Source organism: Phaenicophaeus curvirostris, chromosome 1 (assembly GCF_032191515.1).
Source record: "Phaenicophaeus curvirostris isolate KB17595 chromosome 1, BPBGC_Pcur_1.0, whole genome shotgun sequence".
NCBI classification, from domain to species: domain Eukaryota; kingdom Metazoa; phylum Chordata; class Aves; order Cuculiformes; family Cuculidae; genus Phaenicophaeus; species Phaenicophaeus curvirostris.
In genome coordinates, this window is record NC_091392.1 from 135,686,105 (window position 1) to 135,702,565 (window position 16,461).

Genomic DNA, 16,461 nt, shown 5'->3' on the forward strand with positions numbered 1-16,461 from the left:
TATATTCTCTGATTATATTTACATTGAAATGAGTCAATAGTTAAGAAGTTTCTTTTCAAAAGCATTAAGATACAAAATATGATGTCCGAACAGAGTTAATAAATATCTTTTGTTGTTTCCAGACCACTGTTTGCAGGAAATACTAAGTGTTGTATACATCTTTGTCTAGTTAAAGGACATGATAGTTAGTTTATTGATATGGAAGTGGACACACCTTCAGCACTGATGAATTACTTGTGTTGTTCTTCCCCTTGTCACAATGAATGAAGATTTATGTAGATATGTGTCTATCTCATGCCAGTTTTTAAATGTGACAAGGTAAAAAATTAATTCTGCTATACTGGGTTCAGCTTTCATGCTTGATGGATTGAGCTTCTCCAACTGAAGTTATATCTGGTTTTGACCTTCTCAAGGTAAAAAAGTCAGACTTTTTGCCCTTGAGAATGACTTAGAGTATAAAAAAAAAACCACAACCCTTTTTATACTAACTAGCAACAGAAGCAGAGCTTTGGCAGAAAGAACTCAAACCATATATTAGTTGATGCAAAGGTGAGGAAAATAAACAAAAACTACTACAATTAGCACATGATAAAAAGGATTCAGGTGTCAGAAATGTGTTTTCAGAATAGAAGAGTGATACTAAATGAAAACAGTTTTCAAAATTACATATAATATGAAAAATAACAACAGAATAAAAATACATTCTGAAATCAATGTCAAAGCCAAATGTATAGGCAGTAGAAAAGAGTATGCCTTTGACAAAAATACTGAGATTATAACTTTGAAAAACATAAATTGAAAAATAAATGTGAATTCCAATCCAAACACATTTAATGGCAAGTAAATGAAAAAGTGGCTTATTTGTTCACATTTCAAAGCAGTTTACAAATAATCTTAGAAAAGGAGGTAACTGGAGAGCCTAGGGAACTACATATGAGATAATTTTGCTATTACACTAATTACATTTTTTTATATAAATGAATAGATAACATAGAGGAAGGACAGGACACCTTATTAAATATTTATTTTTTGTACCCTCTCTGCTACAGAGATTTATGCATGCAGTCTTTGGTTTATATCTAATCTGTAAAGAAACAGACCATATTGCATTGTTTTCTTTTTCTTTTCTATCTTGACATTCAGTTGAGTACCTTATGGAAAACTAAGGAAGAAAAATAAGTATCCAAGAGAAGGAAGTTTACTAAATCAGCTGAAAAATAAAACCCCAAATCCTATTACAAACAGCAATGCTGGAAAAATCTCATGAGAAATGAGCCATGTTCAGACTTAGAGATAATTGATAACACTATCAAAGTGCCTTACAAAAATAAATGAATAAGAAAAGGTATGAATCTATTCCTTTTAAGATTACTAATAATGAATATGAACAATACTGTTATCTGTGGTAACAGTTATCAAAAAAGTAAGAAAATGTGAAATTTATTTTCTTTATTTTGATAGAAAATTTGATTCTAAGAAGACCATGACTGTTACTGACTTTTAATCTTTTTTAAAATGGGATATAAAAATGGAATAAAATCAATAGCGTCAGAATGGATGACTGGAATTCCATGATCCCATAGAGGTTTCTTGCTGGTGTCCTAGTTGATGTCAATCGGTTTTAGTGCTGTGTTATGCACAAAAATGAGGACTATAATGGAGATCAGCATGATTTATAGTACCCCTGTAGTGCTATTTTAATCTTCCTATTGTTAACTGTGCAATTATTATCTGTAGAGAAAACATTGTCTCTTTATAATTAAAGCCTTCTTTCCTCCAACATATTGTTTAATGCTTACTCTGTAAATATAAACTCTTATTTTCTAAGTTTAAAAATTATTGATTTTTCTCTGCATTGAGAAGATAATTTTCACATTTCTAATGCCTAAAATAACTAAATATTTTAAGTCTATACCTGCTTAGTATGTAAATATTGCTTATTTTAAGCCTGATCTACCCTTATTTCTATGCTATCCTGATGGATTTTAAAATTATTCTTAGTTTGTTTCTTTTTTTTTTCTAATATGCTTTTAACGTATATAGTTGCAACAGAAAAACAATTGTGTTAGAAGGTAAACATACCCTATAAGCTATATCCTCTTTCTTTTAATTGGTACACACCTGGAATTGCAATGAAATCTTGACAGATGTCCAAATTAAGTGTACAGAAAAAGCCACTAATTCATAATAATTTAAAGCCAAAAATGCTTATATTATATAATAAGTAGTTGAACTTTGGGATTATTACAGAAGGAAAAAGAAAAGTAAAGTAATTTTTAAAAATAAAAGGGGATTTTCCTATCTTTATTTGAAAACAATTTTTTTCTGGTTTTAGTTGGAACTGATCCCATAGATATTTATGATTTTTTTAAAATATTTGATCAAGAATGTATAAAATGCAGAAATGGAAATTCAATCAAAAAACTAATCTGTGAATTAAGAAGTAAAATTCTGAAGAAAAAATCAAATAAGTTGTTTTTTCCTCTTACTATCGAATTGCTTCTTTGGAGATACTAAATATTCCAAATTAGCTTTCTGAAAGTATCTTTCTTCTACATGGGAGAAACTCCCAGACACATGATATCTTCAACAATTTCTACAGTTATAGGACTCCAGAGAGACATAATAATATTCTGTGCAGAGAAAATACCATAATACTTCACCACATATTCAGTTGACTTGGAATTCTGACCTAAAGGGTAGAATAAATCGCACAATACAATCAGAACTGCAATTCTGGTGAAGTAACATAGAGTGCAGACAAATGCAGATTGGTATTGAACCAATCTGAAACTGCCTAATTCAGTCCAGTAAAAAAAATGTTATTTTTCCTATTGGTCTGAGCAGGAATGGAAATGTTATTTTAGTCATCCCATTGGATATTCTTTCTATTCTATAATTGTTGTTGTTGCTATTGTCATTGTCACAGTCATCACTGGGCTGCAGTGATCATGCATTAGTGGAGTTCAGGGTCCTGGGGGATATGAGGCAGGCAAGGAGTATAGGACCCTAAATTTTAGGAAAGCAAACTTCTAGCTTTTCAAGGAGATAGTCAGTACGCCCCCCTTGGATATGGTCCTCAAGGACAAAGGAGCAGAACAGAGCCGGCAAATATTTAAGGATGCTTTCCATATAGCACTAGAGCACTTAGTCCCCAGATGCAGGAAATCAGGCAGGGAAGGGAAGAGATCATCATGGCTGAGTCAAGACCTGCTGGTGAAAATGGAGAGCAAGGGAGATCTGCACAGGCAGTGCAAGCAGAAAGAGGTGACCTGGGAAGAATATGTGGACACTGCCCAGTTGTGTAGGAATGGGGTCAGGAAGGGGTCAGAAAGGACAAGAAGCAGATGGACCTGAACTTTTCAAGGGAAGCAAAGACTAACAAGAAGGGCTTCTACAGGTATGTCAATCAGAAAAGGAAGGTTAAAGAAAGCACACCCTGACTGATGAATGAAAATTGTCAACAGATGAGGAGGCTGAGGTACTCAACATCTCTTTTGCCTCAGTCTTGAACAACCACTCTCCTCACCCATCCTGGGTCATTGGGAATCAGGGAGGGGAAAGCCCCTCCCACTGTAGGAGATCAGGTTCATGACCACTCGAGGAACCTGAACGTATATAAGTCCATGCGACCTGATGAGATGCATCCCAGAGTCCTGAGAGAATTGATTGGTGTAGTTGCCAAGCCACTCTCCATGATACTTGAAAAGTCATGGCAGTCAGGGGAAGTCCCTGCTGACTGTAAAAAGGTTAACATTGTCCCAATTTTAAAAAAGGGTAGAAAAGATGACCCTGGGAACTACTGACCTGTCAGGCTCACCTCTCTGCCTGGGACGATCATGGAACAGACCCTCTTAGAAGCTATGCTAAAGAACATTGAGGACAGGGAGGTGATTAGAGGTAGTCAGCATGACCTCAGCAAGGACAAGTACTGCCTGAACAACCTAGTGGCTTTCTATGATGGGGTAACCAAAACAGGAGACACGGGAAAAGCAATGGATGTAATCTATCTGGAGTTTTTTAAAGCCTTTGAAAATGTCCTCTCTAAATTAGAGAGCTATGGATTTCACGGGTGGACTGTTCATTGCATAAGGAATTGGCTGGATGGTCTCATTCAGAGAGTAGTAGTCAGCAGCTTCATGTCCAGATGGAGATCTGTGACAAGTGGTGTCCCTCAGGTGCCTGCACTGGGACCAGTGCTGTTTAATATTTTCATCAGTGATACAGACAGCAAGATCGAGTGCACCCTCAGCATGTTTGCAGAAGACACTAAGCTGAGTGATGCAGTTGTCACAATAGAAGGATGGGATGTCACCCAAAGGGACCTGGACAAGTTGAAGAAGTGGGTGTATGTGAATATCATGAGGTTCAACAAGCCCAAGTGCAAGGTCCTACACCTGGGTTGGGGCAATCCACAGTTTCAGTACAGGATGCGGGATGATGTGATTGATAGCAGCCCTGCTGGGAGGGAGTTGCAGGTGCCGATTGATGAGAAGCCAGCACAAGCCAGCAATGTGCGCTCACATCCCAGAAGGTTAACCGTATCCTGGGCTGTACCAAAAGAAGCATGGTCAAGAGATGAGATTCTGGCCCTCTACTCCTCTCTTGTGAGACCCCAAGTGGAGTATTGTGTCCAGTTCTGGAATCCTCAGTATAAGAAGGATATGGAACTGTTGGAATGAGTCCAAATGGAGCACCTCTGCTACGAGGATAGGCTGAGAGAGTTGAAGTTGTTCGGAGAGGAGAGGAGAGGAGAGGAGAGGACAGGACAGGACAGGACAGGAGGAACAGGTTCCCCAGAGAAGTTGTGGTTGTCCCCTCCCTGGCAGTGTTCAAGGCGAGGCTGGATGCAGCCTTGCGCAGCCTGGTCTGGTGGGAGCTGTCCTTGTCCACAGCAGGGGGATTGGAATTAGAATACGTTTAAGGTCCTTTCCAACATAAAGCATTCTATGATTCTGCGATTATTATTCTGAAAATTAAGAGACAAAACTTGAATATTCCAGATATCTTAAATGTGTTAAAAAAACCTTTTCCTCTATGAGATTTTTTTCTTTCTTTTTTTTTTTTTGAATTATAAATGAAAAATTCTTACAACTTCAATCTGCAATTGTGAATGTTCTGTAAGAGAAGACAAGACTAACTTGCAGTTTTCTTTGGTCATGGATTGTGTGTCAGAATATGATTATTTATTTACATTCCAGCTTTTCTTAATATAAACACAAATCAGAGGAAAGCATTTGAGCTTTCTTCTGTTTGCTTAGTGCTTCACAATGCAGCCATTAAAAAGACAAATAGTAACAAGCACAGAAATCATGTTGCAGATCCAAAAAACAACCACGGAAGGCAAAGACGGGCTTTAAATAGATACATACAGCACACATACAACAAATATAGTAAGCTTTAAGCAGTGTCACACATTCCCTTAGTGATAAACAAATGCAAAAGTGAATTCAACTTAGTCAAAGCACAGCACTACTGGCAAGGTGCTGTATTAGATGGCTGAAGAGGACGACAATGGTTCAATTCTCTCTTTCCCTTGCTTTTACTCTCACTCTCTCTCCCAGCAGAGATTTTTGTCCTGAGACTGTGGTATACGTATGTGACTGTGAGGTTCTCCTCAACTGCTTTAGATGCTTCACTTCTTGCATAAATCAGTATGTGGATGTTTTTCCCAATGAGAAAGTACATTAATCAACATCATAAACTCTATTTCAGACACACACAGTGAGGTGTTACAGCGTTTGCTGTAGTGCTTCATCCGACAATTTTTACTAGTAATGTAGTGGTCTAAAGCAATGGTAGCATCTAACTCCTTTTGTAGCAACTTTATGCACAGATAGTGCTTTATTTATTTAGTTACTTAATTGTTTCATGAACACATGATCAGTAAAAGTGCTGTGTCTACTAATTTTTCTTGGAGAATGGTTGTGACACAGGAAAAATAAAGTAGTAGGAGAAAGATGTTGTAATATCAGACCGTGTGAGACCATTGACTCATTTGTCCTTCACTAGGTAACCATTCACTATCTTGTCTTTGCTATATGGCATAACATAGTAAGTTGCTTACCCATGTAGTTTCTTTCACTTAGTCTGTAACAAATAATGTTTCCTTAAGCTAAGACTATAACTCTCATCATTTTTTTATTTTTGGTATGTGGTGTGTTTCTGTGTCTGTCTTAGCATGTAACTTCAATCAGTACCACTATCTTCATCTCTATTATACTCTAAAACAGCATAAATACTCAATAATATAAATACAGCTCCATTTAGCAACAATGACAAGATGTTTCTTCTCTGAAGTGCAGAAGTATAACTTGTTCCTAACCTCTGTAAGAATTACATTTTTGTCAGTATTGTTTTAATTTTTACTGCAGGTAGGACTTTTGTGTGCAGAGAATACAGAAGCCAAAATTTCCTTCTCCCATGTACAGCCTGAATAAAGAGATCATAGGTCTAAAGCAATGTTATTGTAGTTTGACCCCCTTTTTCATGAATCAAGGATTGAAGATTTGATACATCATAACACATATCAGTTCATGCCATCATCTATCTACTTTCATATTGAAAACATGAGAGCATTTCTAGACAAAGATCTCTAGCAGGTTTTGTGCTATTATAGTTAACTCCAAGTCAGTTCAGATTTTCAAATAGCCCTAGATATCTAAGTTTAAGCTCAATAAAGACCCACCAATGATATCAACAAGATTCATGTTGACCATTATGGGAAGTCATGTGAACAGCTGGAGATTCATTTGGTTACCTAAAACTCATCATGTGCTGCCATTTAAAATGCCCTCATGTAAATAGGCGAGACACAATTAGTGTCATGTTTCTTGTCCTCTCTTAGCTGTCACTGGACATCTCAAATGGTGAAGCAGCTAGGCACTCTGCTGCCTGTATCTGATATTTTACCCTTATTACTAATATTTTCCATGCTATGTGATTTCTGGGTGTTAAGACACAGTTTTCACAGTGCTGCTTTTCAGTTTTTGCTTCTTCTCGGTGTGCAATCTGGAATACACAGGTGCTTTCATGAGGAACTTTACCATGGATGCCTGGATGAAGGCATTGAGTGCACCCTTAGCAAGTTTGCGGACGACACTAAGCTGGGTGGAAGTGTTGATCTGCTGGAGGGTAGGGAGGCTCTGCAAAGGGATCTGAACAGGCTGGACCACTGGGCTGAGTCCAATGGCATGAGGTTTAACAAGGCCAAATGCCGGGTCCTGCACTTGGGGCACAACAACCCTATGCAGTGCTACAGACTGGGAGAAGTCTGTCTAGAAAGCTGCCTGGAGGAGAGGGACCTGGGAGTGCTGGTTGACAGCTGACTGAACATGAGCCAGCAGTGTGCCCAGGTGGCCAAGAAGGCCAATGACATCTTGGCTTGTATCGGAAACGACGTGACCAGCAGGTCCAGGGAGGTTATTCTCCCTCTGTACTCGGCACTGGTGAGATCGCTCCTCGAATCCTGTGCTCACTTCTGGGCCCCTCACCACAAGAAGGATGTTGAGGCTCTGGAGCGAGTCCAGAGAAGAGCAACAAAGCTGGTGAAGGGGCTGGAGAACAGGTCTTATGAGGAGTGGCTCAGGGAGCTGGGGTTGTTTAGCCTGGAGAAGAGGAGGCTGAAGGGAGACCTCATTGCTCTCTATAACTACCTGAAAGGAGGTTGTGGAGAGGAGGGTGCTGACCTCTTCTCCCAAGTGACGGGGGACAGGACAAGAGGGAATGACCTCCAGCTCTGCCAGGGGAGATTTAGGCTGGAAATTAGGAAAAAATTCTTCACAGAAAGGGTCATTGGGTACTGGAGCAGGCTGCCCAGGGAGGTGGTTGAGTCACCTTCCCTGGAGGTGTTTAAGGGACGGGCATGGTTTAGTGTTTGATAGGAATGGTTGGACTCGATGATCCGGTGGGTCTCTTCCAACCTGGTTATTCTATGATTCTATGATTCTATGTTGAGTGCAAACCCCAGTCTATCTGGACTCTAAAGAAAGAGGATAGTGGCATAATACTGCAGTCATCTTCTTACAGAGATATAACTTCCTGTAAAGAAGAAATTAAAGTCCAATAATTAATTTTGCTCTGTCTCTGCTCCAGCATTATGTATAAAGTACAAAATTTGAATTCATATATTTATCCATATTTTGGAATTAAAACAGCTGTAGGGCTGTACCTAAGAAGTTTATTTTGAAAATACATGCCATGCCACCATGCATACTTTTGGTTTTAAGAGGCACTAATTCAGATTTTTTTTAATAATAAATAAATACATAAATAGATAACTCTTTCCTGATGAACAAAAAAGTGCTGTGACATTACAATAAAGATATGCACTTCTAATTGCAAAAACTATGTCTTACTGAGATTTTGCTAGCACAGCACTACAATCTTCAACTACTTCTTGGATGCAGCAAAATACAAGGTCATAAAATGTTTATTTCAGAGCTGTAAAATATCCCAGAAATAGTCGTGTATTCTCTAGGGTGAAACATCCATCATTCTATGAATGCTTTTGTGTAATCTTTTCCATTATAGGCTGTCTAAGCACTCTTTAAATCTCCCAGTGTTCAAAGATCTCTCTTACAGGTAACAAACATACCATGGATGATTAGTCACAATAACAATAGAAAGTATCTAAGTACTGTTATTTTCTTTTTTCTTTAGCTTTTTTTATGTTTTCTGACATTATAAATGTCTTGTCAAGAATGAATTACTGCTGACAAGAATTGCACATTGAATTACTGCTGCACTACATGCCACTCACAATAACAAAGCATCAGCAGTCATCTTTGCTCAGAAGGACTTGTTAAATATAGAGAATGCTAAGTTCTTTATGTAAAAATTAATTTTTGCTGCCATAAATGAATTTAAAAATTTTCAATTTCAAGAGATGAAAAAGAAATCCTGATATGCTATTTCAGTTTACTCACCTGCTATTCTCCATTGCAATGTGTTTTTTTATAATTCATACTAAGTAGTCAATCACAACCTTAATGGGACTTTACACATGAATAGACACGAAGTCCCACATAAAGGAAATCCGAGATTCTGTGCCTGTATGTTTCTCTGCCCAATCTATTAACCTCAGGCTTAGACTGAGAGAACATTCATTTCCCATTGAGAAAAAATGTTTCTTCCAAATTTTAAAATTGTTAGTAACAATGTGAAAAGTAAACGTCTCCCATTTCCTGGACACTGGGGCTCATGACAGATATAGTCAGCAGGATCTTGTTGAAATGAAAATCTTGTGCTTTTTTTAATATTTTCTCATTGACTCAAAATTATCCACTATTTCATTAAAGAAATTAATTTATATTAAAATCATATAAATTATTTAAATTGTACTAACGTATTTTCAGGTTCCAAACTACTCAGGATGTAAATAAAATTTATGTAAGTAATAAGCGGAAAATTTTTATTGTCTTAAAACCACTGAATGAAAGCCTGAACAGAAAAAATATCACTTTAAGATTTCTTCCAGGTGAAGTCCTTCAGGCCCCCATTCCCACAGGCAGCCTCCAAAGCACAGACCCTTTTCCTGAGATGAGCTTAGCATTAGGTGATAGAAGGGGTCCCTGGGTCTAGTTTTCTACTGTTGCTGGAACACGTCTTTTTATGACATCAGAATACAGAAAATCAAACACTTTAGACCCTTGAGTACTCCATAGTTTCTATACACACTGTCTATACAAGATCACTGTTAGCCAAGACGGTGTAAGGTAAATTATTCCAGGAAAGCATTTCTGAAATTGCATTAATTGGGAGTCTGGGTACTTGGGCTACTTGTCATCTCTTTATAATTATTCTTTTACTATTTGGAGATTCACCTGTTTGACAAGGAATTAAAGAGGATGCTGTGGAGACAGATAGATTCTTGGTGATACATAGAAGCTTACAGGGTGGCCAAAAGAAATAAAAATGTATACAGGAGGATTTATCTGAGAAATTCGGGAAGGTAGAACAGCTAAATTAAACAGGCTAGCAGACAGAAAGCAAAGCAGAGAGAGAAACTCTTAAAATATATGATTGGAATCATGATTCTGGATTTTCATTGTTTTTGAGAATCACCGCTAAAGTCAATAAATGGGAAGAATTTATGTGGAATGTTTATGTGAAAACTGTGGTGCAACATATCAAGACACATAGTATCACTTGTGTTTCTTAGGTAGCTATGGTGTGAGACTACAAGCTAAACAGCTTTTCTTGTACAGTTAACATCACTCACACTAAAATCACTCAGTATGCAATTGGTCTTTGCCACAAGTGCATACTTCTTCCTCAAGAATTTGATTTCTACACCAGGACTCTAAAGCCCCTTCCTGCAAAGCTGCTTTTTGGGCAATTAACTCCAGCTTGTACCAGTACATGGGGTTATCCTGTCCCACCTGCTGCCTCCGCTGCCTTCTTTGTTGAACTTCATAATATTTATGTTGTTCATTTCTCCAGTTCTTCTAGGTTCCTCTGCCAACTGAAATATCAACTATTTCCGCTAATTCAGCATCACCTGCAGACTTGCTGTGTGAATGAAAGTGTAGAACCATATTCGCTTCCATATCTAACTCAAAGAAAATCACTAATAAGTAACTATCCATCAATAGGAATTTGTTATCTTGATCATAAGCCTTGGAGAATAGTAGTTCAGACAATTTTTCACCCAGCCTATCCAAATCATATCTCATCAGTCTGGCTCTAAGCAACTATGAGAGATTATGCTCAGCATAAACAAAGCAAACAAATTCCCCTGCACTTACCTTCTCTATGAGGCATGTCCTCTTATCACAGAGGTCCATTCAATGGTTATGAATCCATACTGGCTGATGCCAATCATCTTCTTACCCTTAATCACCTGGAACATCTTCTACTCTTTGTTGGAAATACTTCCTTCAAACCCAAAAAACTACCTTTACATTTACTTTAAAATATACATATATCTATGCATGTATATACACATATGTTAGAAAAGTGATTTAATTTTTCCTTCTGATTATTATAAATACATACCCAAAAAGAAATGCTGCAACAAAATAATCACCAGTATTTATATCTTTTATGTTTAACATATGATACATTTTAGTCATAGTGATTCCATGATGGCTTATTAAGTTTTATATTGTATTGGGCAACGTTTTAGTAGCAGAGAGATTACAGGGGTGACTTCTGTGAGAAGCTGCTAGATGCTTCCCCTATGTCTAATAAAGCCAATGCTGGCCAAAGCCAATCCAGTCTGCAACTATGGTAGTGTCTCTGGGATAAGAAGGAATTTCAGTCAGAGAATATGTGAGAAACAACTCTGCAGACATAAAGGTCAGTGAAGGAGCAGAAGGAGGACTTGCTCCACGTGCTGGAGTAGAGATTTGCTTGTAGCCCACAGTGAGGTAGGCTGTCTTCCTGCAGCCCAAGTGTTTAATGATGTAGCAGATAGTCACCTGCAGTCTGTGAAAGACCCCATACTCTAGCAGGTGGATGTCCAGAGGAGGCTGTGTCCCTGTAGGAAGCCCATGCTGGAGCAGTCTTTTGGTAGGATGTGTGGACCTATGGGGAAAGTAGCCCATGCTGGAGCAGGTTTGGTAGCAGGACTTGCTAGGAGGACACACGCTGGAGCAGTTCATAAGGAACTGCAGCTCAAGGAAAGGACTCATGTTGGAGAAATCCATAGACAATTGTCTACCATGGAAGTGATCCCATGCTGGAGCATGGGAAAAGCATGAGGAGTCTGCACTCTGAGGAGGAAGGAGCAGCAGAAACAACCTATGATGAACTGACCACAATTCCCATCCCCCATTCCCCCTGTGGCACCACAGGGGAGAAGAAGTAGAGAAAGCTAGCAAGGAGGCTGAGTATGGGAAGAAAGTAGACGTGGACGAAGGTGTTTTAAGATGTAGCTTTTATTTCTAATTATCCTACTCTGACTCGACTGGAAATAAATTAATTTTCCCCAACTCAAGTCTGCTTTGCCTGTGATGATATTTGCTGAGTGATCTCCCTGTCTTTATCCTGAACATGAGCTTTTTATTATAAGTTCAGTCCCATGTCCAGCTGAGGACGGGGAATGATTGAGAAGATTTGGAGGGCGCCTGACATGCAGCTAGGGTCAACCCACAACTTATGGTCAGTCTTTAGGTTTCTTTTGGAATGTTTCTCAGATGTATAAGATTTACAGGACATTTCAATGTGTTTCTAACACCAGAATAAATATCAGAAGTTTCCTTCTTCTGATTAGAAATTATCTCACTTATATCCACGATTATCTCTGTGCCTTTTCCCCTCCCCGAAATGTGCTGCATCTGAAGTACTGTTAACAGTAACATTCTTCTTTCCTTCCTTGTGGATATGCAGGTTACTGCTACTGAACTTTCCTTTTGCTGGCATGTATCCCTTACCTATCTTGAATTCTTCTGCCATCTGTTGTTTTTTCTTCCTGTAATTGCTTGATTTATTTCCATTTCCACAAGCCTTATGAGGAGCAGCTAAGGGAACTCTTGTTGGTTAGCCTGGAGAAGAGGAGGCTAAGAGGAGACCTTATTGCTCTCTACAACTACCTAAAAGGAGGTTGTAGAGGTGGGTGTCAATCTCTTTTCCCAAGTAACAGATGACAGGACAAGGGGGAATGGCCTTAAGCTGCATCAAAGGAAGTTTAGATTGGGCATTAGGAAAAAATTCTTCACAGAGTTATCAAGCATTAGAACAGGCTGCCCAGGGTGATGATTTAGTTACCATCCTTGGAGGTATCTAAAAGGTGGGTAGTTGAAGTGCTTAGGGATATGATTTAGTAGTGGACAGGTGCAGTTGGAACTGATGATCTCAAAGGTTTTTCCTAACCTTATGATTCTACGATTTATTTTTCTTTTGCTTCTCTCATAGTTTAATTCATACTTGAGATACCTGTTGCTTTATTTATACTCTTCCTAACCTAAAGTTTCACCCATGGAAATTCCAAGGATTTTTTTTGCAAAAACATCATTATTTTATTGATGCTGTTTTCTTAACACTTAAATTATTTCTTGACTATTCAGCTTTGGATTTTCTATATATTTCAGCACCACTAGTATTAGGTAACCTTTATAAACTTGAAGTACTTTTCATCATTATTGATTTATCTTTGCTTCTGTTCACTATCTTCCCAAATACTGCTGGACAAAGTATGCATTCCCAGACAACCTGCAATTTAAAAGGATAAAGTATGAATATTATGCTTTTTGCTTCATATTTCAGAATTTAGGGCTATAAATATAAATATTTATTTTGTCATCTGTCAGTGTTTGAATGTCAGAATAGATGATTGTGCTTCAGGTTGTATTTGCTAAATTAATAGATATAAATTTGTTTTAATGGAAGCATTCAGTCACTTAAAGAATTAATGTATTGAAAGGAAGGGTAGAAATGGTATCACTGCTTTGAGTGATTACATTGTTTTTCTAGGAGATTACAGGAGATTATTCAGAAGTCCAAATACTATTTTTCCTTTCAATCGCATTGAATCTCAATTAGCGTAGCCCCAGTTCACCATTACTGAGGCCTGAACTGTTCATGTTTTCCAGTAGAGTGGTTCTAATCTACTGAGAAAGCATAACCAAAAGCTTGACACTAAGCATATATATGCTGATTGAAAAGCCTAGTGGAATTTTGAATGAAGTTACTCCTATAGTTGATTTTCCTATCAAATATGTTAAAAGTCTGAAAACTTGATCTTCAAAGAATGAGATAAATGTGCAGGTTCAGAGTACAGACATGGAAGAATGATTTTTGGAAATGCTACTAGACAGTTTAATTAGCTGTCATTTCTTTAAATGTTTTTAATTGGATTCTATGTTTTATACCATCTTTTTCAGAATCACTGCAACACCTTTAGGATGTTGTATCCTGCATGCATTACCGTCACTGTATTACTGCTCTTTCAATTTATTTTGCATATTTCTTGAAAGTAAATCTATTATTTATATTTCTGAGATTTTGTATAAATGAAATTGTTTAAATTAATAGCACTTTGAATAATGCCATATGAAACACTAAATTCTCAGCAGATTTTGAAAGAAAGCAGTTACATAAACAAATTTTTACCATTTTTTTCCTAGAGTCTAATCTTTTATCAAGAATATACTTATGTGAAAATGTACACTATTGCTCATAGTGCAGCAGAAGGTGAAGACAAAAACCAGAACTTTAGGTCTATGTGATACACTACTATAATTGTATAAAACCTATAATGTTATACATCTGTGAATCCTACAGCCCTATCCTCTTTTCATAATAAAAGCTTTTTTTTCTTTACAAATAATTCGTGCTTATTTTTAATACAGCATTGTGTGTTGTTTTTTCTTTAAGCCCTCTATTGGCAGTAGAGTAAGTTTTACAGTGACATAACTTTTTGCTGATCTCAACATATCTTGATCTATTTCATGTAGTATGGCTTAAAGAGGAAAAAAAACTAAACAATCAGTTTAATATGATCAAGGTACAAAGATTGAGGTAAACTTTGAGTAAAACTGGCCTTATTTAATTGATTGGTTTGCATATTAGAATCTGACGACACAATGTGATCTCGTTCTTGAAGGGAATAGAGATACTTAATCTGTCATTGCAGATGCATTATTCCAATTTGCAAACAATTGGGCTTGCATCTTGTCACGAACATATATTTTTTTTATGTTGCTTTACTTTAGAACCATAGAATCATAGAATCACCAGGTTGGAAAAGACCCACAGAATCATAGAATCATAGACTCACCAGGTTGGAAGAGACCCACCAGATCATCGAGTCCAACCATTCCCACCAGTCTCTAAACCATGCCCCTCAGTACCTCATCCACCCTTCCCTTAAACACCTCCAGGGAAGGTGAATCAACCACCTCCCTGGGCAGACCGTTCCAGTGCCCAATGACCCTTTCTGTGAAGAATTTTTTCCTTATGTAGAGCCTGAACCTCCCCTGGAGGAGCTTGAGGCCATTCCCTCTTGTCCTGTCCCCCGTCACTTGGGAGAAGACGCCAGCACCCTCCTCTCTACAACCTCCTTTCAGGTAGTTACAGAGAGCAATGAGGTCTCCCCTCAGCCTCCTCTTCTCCAAGCTAAACAACCCCAGCTCTCTCAGGTGCTCCTCATAAGACTTGTTCTCCAGCCCCTTCACCAGCTTCGTTGCTCTTCTCTGGACTCGCTCCAGAGCCTCAACATCCTTCTTGTGGTGAAGGGCCCAGAACTGAACACAGGATTCGAGGAGCGGTCTCACCAGTGCCGAGTACAGAGGGAGAATAACCTCCCTGGACCTGCTGGTCACGCCGTTTCTGATACAAGCCAAGATGCCATTGGCCTTCTTGGCCACCTGGGCACACTGCTGGCTCATGTTCAGTCGGCTGTCAACCAACACCCCCAGGTCCCTCTCCTCCAGGCAGCTTTCCAGCCAGACTTCTCCTAGCCTGTAGCACTGCATAGGGTTGTTGTGCTCCAAGTGCAGGACCCGGCATTTGGCCTTGTTAAACCTCATTCCATTTAGCAGCAATTATAGGATTTATTTTTGGGACAGATTGCAAGACTGGGCTGTGTTATTTTTAACAGCACTTAATCATCAACCAATTTAACACAGTAATTCCATGGAATTTGTTACAATCAAACCAGCAACTTAAAGATTTGAGAACAGCAAGGTTCATCTGAGACTTACATCAGAGTTTCCTCAATCAAATCGCACATACACACAGATGGAGGTTAAATAATACGACACATGCACAGACAGACAAAAAGTTCTAAATCAAACTTCACACTCACACTCAGGTTAACCCATAATTAATGTTTCTTTTTTTTTTTTTTTGGTTCATTAATTACTTTCATGTGCCAATATTTCCAACAGCTGTTTGTAAAACCTCATGAAATTGTCAGGAGAAAATCCTTTGGCCCTCAGGAAATCTACCCTGAGAGGCATCCCATCTTAGGGGAGATATTGGGTCACTCAGATAGCTGCAGTCCCAGAAAACTCAAAGGGTCTCACCTTGGAAAATTATTTATGGGATTGTGAGATTATTGGCTTTGATCAATATTTTTCATTCTGGCCACAATTTGTGCATCCTCGTTCTGGCACACAATTCAAGCAGCATATGGCCCAGGTGTGGCTAAGGAGTGCCTGACTGCTGAAGCCCTGGCCCTCTGCTCTGGTAACCAAGAAAACAGCACAATGGGAGCTTTTCCTAAGGCATACACGATTTATTTTGAGACCTCAGAGTCGCCTGGGAAGTTGTATCACCACACAGCTGTACTATGACCACTCTGCTGTAATTAGGTACTTGTAGTGCAAAGACACTCAGAACCAGCAGTAGCATTTTGATTAGTTTATGTGCATAATTTTCAATGAATTGCAATAGTTTTTTTGCAGTCTGTTCATTTGCATAATTATTCAATTCTCTAATCCAATATGTGTTCAAATGCAATATTGAAATCTTGTCTTTTGGCTTTTGAAAAGGTATTTTGAAAAGACTGGAGTT